Below are 6,000 nucleotides of genomic sequence, written 5' to 3'. Positions count from 1 at the left end.
GTTTGTTGGAATTCGTAGCCTTTCCAACTTGAGCTATTAAGCCCTAGGAGTGTCTTTACACTTAGCACCCTAAAGCCATCTGGTTTGCGAGTTGTTGGCCTAACGCTCGCTACATAGGTTGGTTAGAAAGCTTAAAGGATTTCAACACTGTACAACCATTTTTTGTTTCACTTTTCAGTCATAATAAATTCTTAACAGGCAACAAAAGTTGTCTAGAAAATAAAATCATGCCTTAGGGACTTCATGTAAAGGGGAATTCATTGATTTGAAAACTTGTGCCTTGGAATTGGAAAAGAAAGTAAAGGCCGCATGTTGATAATTCAATTCACTTTCACTGGAGTTTGAGTTATTTCCATTTAAGAGATGACAATTGAATTATTTATATGGACTATGATGTTGATACATGCATGTTGAAATGTGTTTAGTATCAATGCTTCATATATGCAAGGTAGTCTTCCCAATGACCCCATCTCCAGCTCTTTTTCTGTTTCAAGTTATTTTTGAGCTATGTATATATCTCATTTTACCATGGATTATATTTTTGTAGTAGCATGCCCATGGTTGTCTTTTCATTAAGTTTTTCATTATAGTATTGCTAAGGGACTAGCAAAATGTAAGTTTGGGGGTGTGAAAAGCGCCAAATACTGTATATTCAAGCGCCCTAAATTGCATTAGTTAAGTCCGTTGTTTGTTTAATTCTATAGATTATCTTCATTTGTGTGTTTTTATGCATTTTCAGGTTTAATTGCAAAAAGGGAGCAAAAATAAGCCCTTGTGGATTTTTGATCAACAATGTGCTCAAAAGCTGAATTTCTGGCAGCAGTGAAGCCCGAACTTTGTTCGCCATTTTGACCTAGAAAACTTAAGAACTGGACTTCCATAATAACATGAAAGATTTAGAACTCTGAATCAGCTTTCCAAATCTTCAAGCAGTTCATCATTCGGAGTTCGGAGGAGAGAGTTATGATCTTCTTAACAGAGGTGCGCAGAACTGCCTGGCAGCACTGAAGTACTGCTTTTCTCCCCATTTTCGACCAACCAGACTTGAGAATTGGGTCTTCATCAAAACATGAAGTTTTTAAAACACTGAATCAGGTCTCCAAATCTTCAAATAGATCATCATTCGGAGTTCGGGGCACAAAGTTATAGCAGTTTTACCAAAGTAGGTCAGTGCTGAGCAAGAAGAGCATGTTGCACATTACACTAATTTAGAGTGCTCGAGACCACTCTTCGAGTGCTCGAAAATCAGGTAGATTACACTCGGAAATGGCTCAATTTCAGCCACTTGCACATTGGTTTCCTCAATGCCATCTTCCTTCTTTATGAAGTGGTTGGAGGTGTTCCTTGGAGGAGAGAGAGCCTTGACTTGAGCTTGATATGAGAGAGGAAGGACCACACAAAACATTATCATATATTCTACAGGATTAGAGGAGAGAGAAGAGAGCAAAAGAGGTGTGTTCTTCAAGCTCCAAGAAGGTTGCATGAAAATGGCCATGAAGATGGAGCTTCTTCCTTCTTCTAGCTTAGCAATGGGTAACTAACTCTTTCTCTAGGGAGGTGATGAAGTCCCTCCCTTGTAAGTATGTCCTAGGGTAGTCTATATTGGGGGATTGCAATGTATATTTATGGTCTTTTTCATAGCTAAGAGCACTTCATTTGGTGTAATGAATGTTTATATATGTATGGATGATTTCTTGAAGCTCATTATCTTATGTTAGGTGATGTCTTGTATTAATCTTTTTGCTTGAGTTTACATGGTGAGAATGGAAACAAGGTTATGAAATGATTTAATGGCATGTTGATAGGTGACTTTGATAGACCATTGTTTAGGAAATCCTTTGATGGTGTATGCTTAATTTCTAGCTCCATGTGCTTCATCATTTTGTTAAGAATTTGATAGTCTTTCATTTAAGTAAACGTGTATAAGCTACACCTTAGTTAGGTAGTCTAAACATGCTTACCCTTTTGATGGATTATACTTGTTTGAGACCTAATGTACCTCTTGATTACTTACATGGCAACTATGTGTTGCTATGTAGTTCTTGACCATCATATGTTGTTTTTCCCCTAATTTAGGTCTAATCTAGCATGTGTATAGGGATGGAGGCGGATTCACTTCCTTAGTCTTCTTTACTCGTCTTTCATCTCTTAAATTCTTTTAAGTTTTTCATTAATGCATATTTCAATTCATAGTATAAGTGACAAACAATCAACAACTCTTTATTACGCCTCATCATCCTAAGAATGATTCTAAACATTTAGGTTGCTTTAGACTAGCGCAGTCCCAGTGGTTCGACTTACCCGACCAATAGCCCTATTTCACAATGATTCATGCTATTGCGAAGGTTGATGTATAGTTGATCAACCGATCAATATATATCTCACAAATATTACATTCTCGATGCCCACATGTCTGTCCTCCTGATGTTCATTATCCTATCTTGGAGCGGAGGCCTTCTTACGCAGACATAGCCGTGGCATTGATTGGCCACTATGCAGATGGCGAGACTTTTGCCACCCGAACTTATCTGCCCGATGACCTTTGGTTCTACAATTCAATACTATTCTAAAATGTATTTATGGTGGGCCATAAGATCCTGAGGCATTCAGACATTCTGGTTACTTTATATGCATTCTATATACGCCACAGGGTATCTATGCTAGCACTCTATTGGAGTGTCATGATGAGATTGTATTCGACTTACATTAGCAAGGCCAAGCCTAGGCAGGCCACTTTCCTCCCATTTGGCCATCTTATCACTCAGATCCTCTGAGATCAGTGCTATCCCTTCCACCCAGATGAGTATCCAGAGACAGAAGCTTACTATTTTGGCAAGAAGGAGTGGAATAAGAGCTACAATGTTTTTATCAAGAGTTTGGTAGAAGACACTATTTTAGCAACTGAGGAGCTTGAGGAGGAGGAGATGGCAGCAACAGCAGCAACACCAGCAGCAGCAGAAGCGGATGATCCAGCAGTCGATCCGGCTGCCTTATATATAGATATAGACTTGGAGCAAGAGCCTCCGGCAGAGGAGTTACCGCATCACTCTCCAGCGGGGTCACCATTACATTTCCCGGAGCAGGCTCAGGATGTACCACAGTTTCATGATCCAAGTGCTACCTAAGGCTCTAACACCGACACCTGGCTTTGGAAAGCATATCCAGGCCTTGGAGGATGCAATTGTCTCTCTTCGGTCAGATGTGGCATCTCTCCGCTCCGATGTCTTGGCTGCGCTGTAGGGTATATCCAGAGATATTAGGGGATCGGGCCCCACTCACCCTGCCACATCTGCTTGATCTCTATTCCTCTATTTCATTATTCCATTATATCTGTAATACATTACTGCTCTTTTGATGCAGTTATATTATTTTTGCAGCCAGTCTGTCAGCCCTATTACCGTGATGTACCATATACTGTTTTTATTTTCCTATTTTATGCATGTTCTTTTGGATGTCATATTCTTCTATTGATATATCCATCTGTGATTAACTCCATTATCAGGTGCATCCCAGTGACTTCAGTGAGAGAGCACTACCCGAATTTTTTAGGACCACCCTTTTCCTCTCTCATTAGTTCATTTATTATTGTCCCATTTACACTTGTATGTCCACTGTGTACCATTATTATCCCCTTTGTTATCTGATCAGCTTTTCTCCAGTGCCAATTTTTTAGGACCACAGTTAATCCCAAGTTTGGGGGGGTTATACCACTGATGGAATGTGTTCGTGTCGTCGCCAAACCCAAAAAGTTTATGCAATGTGGCCAAGTTCTACATTTAGAAATTGCCACTACTACCTTTCACTAAAAAAATAGCTAGGGTAAGTAGGGATTATCCCAAAGGATTGAGGGTCATACTAGGTTGAGGAATCAAAATTAGGGTTAGTAGGTCAAGTGATCAAAGTAGTGGTTGGTTGGTTGAATTAAACTAGATGCAATTTAAATTAAAGTAAATAATAATGCAATAGAGAGAATAAAAGAGAGAGAGATCTTGGAGTTTAGAGATCACCACTAAGCATAGCTTTTCTACACCTTTAATTAATAATTAATGAGGGGAAGAACATGTATTGCAACAAAGTGTGTGTGTGTGGTTGTTCCAACAAGCATGGATAACAAATTAAGTATATATTGTCTAAACAACATGGTGAATAGCACAATATATCAAATTAGGCCATTAATCCTTTCTTTAAGCTCACAACCAAACACATTACAAGGTTAGAGATATATGTTACTTGCTTTCATAAGTATGGAACAACAATAAGCATGGATTGTCCTCCCATTTAACAACTACACTACAACTAAGCTAATGACATGAAATTAAACTAAGGGAGAGGTACAATCCATCAAGAAATGAGTATGAACCATCAAAAAAACCATAAGAACATGACATTAAGCACTATGTCTTGACAATCTCTAGATCTATAGCATCAATACACATAGACATGCATCAATAACACAAGAAATAGAGACAAACACAAGAACATCTATTCTAGCATACATAGATATATGGATAGAATGAAATGATCAATCGGAAACATTAAAGCATATAAATCATTGAATAAACTAGATCTATATATATAAAAGTATCAAGACATGAATCACAATACAAATCCCCTAAAAAATACATAAATTAAGAAGTAGAAAGCATGTTTGGGGCTAACTCTAACCCCAGGAGGATATCTAGCCACTCATGGATGATGTCCTCCAACCCTCAAGGGCAAGCCCCATGGAAGAAATCTATTCCTTGGTTGATGAAGAGTCTCCAATGGTGTCTCTAGCCTCCTCCTCTCCTTTGCTTCCTTACTAAGAGTTCTCTAAAAATCCTCCCTCTAGATGAATCTACAAGGTATGATATTATATATGTATAAAGTATTCCTTATCTTTATATAGGTAGGTCAAATGACACCCAAAATGAGCTGGGGTCATACAGTAAATATTCCCCAATGATTGCATAAAGGATAACTTTCTGTGAGCTGGAAATTTAACTTTTTCGCACTGGAGGAAATTCGATCGATCGAACCTTGGACTTGGACCAATCGAACATGGCTGAGATCTATCAAACTTAGGCTAGATTGATCCACGATGGCGGCGCCTTCTTGGATAAAAACAAATCTGAGGTATTTTGAAGATATTTTTAGGAAAAGGACAAAAGTGGTTGGTAGGGTGGTACAACTGGATAAGATCAATCATTTGGATAAAGATAAGATGGTTCGAAAGATCAGAGAAGGAAGTTGAATCGATAGAACTTTTGAGATCTTTGAATAGGGATAACATGGCTCAGATCCATCTTGAAGTGCTGAGGTCGATGAAAGTTGGATCGATCGAACTTTTCTTGAGATCGACCGAAGTTACTGAAATTCCACCCTTTGCTTTTTTTTGCTCTACTTTGCTCCTTTCTTTGACTCATCCCAGAATTGCTTCATATCTGCTGTAATTTGGCTGAGTTAGCTTATTTTAGGGATAAGTAATTAAAAATGGAAATAACACAAAATTAATACAAAACAGTAAAATAAGATAGATAAAGGTTCTAGAATACCTAAGCTTAAGGGGTTTAAATACGCACTTTTCAGCACTCATCACACCCCCAAACTTAAATATTGCTAGTCCTTAGCAATGAACTAAAAAGTAAAGGAATGAAATGAACAATTATACAACTATGAACTAGAAAGCAATAAATGGATAACGCCACTTTCGTAGGGAACACGATTACACTTAGCGTATGCAACAAGCCTTTTAAACCCCTAGGTTACCCCTTATGGACAAGTGAAGTCTTGTTAGGGTTTCCAGAAATGATACCCACAAACATTAAGCTCATTCTTTCAATAGAGGCACCAATATTGCAAACAATCATTAGGAGAAAACTTCCTCAAGTATACAATTTTTCAACCCTTTCCAAGCAATCTCCCAAAATCTCGACATCAAGTAAACAAGTATGGTCCTCCACACATTAAGAAAATGATCATGAAAATCAAAACAACTCTAGAATCCTTTTTGAGTGGACC

Source organism: Cornus florida, unplaced genomic scaffold (genome assembly GCF_030987335.1).
Source record: "Cornus florida cultivar Cherokee Brave unplaced genomic scaffold, ASM3098733v1 CherokeeBrave_3.0.0_Hap2_Chr05, whole genome shotgun sequence".
Taxonomy (NCBI): Eukaryota; Viridiplantae; Streptophyta; class Magnoliopsida; order Cornales; family Cornaceae; genus Cornus; species Cornus florida.
This window is presented reverse-complemented; position numbering follows the sequence as displayed.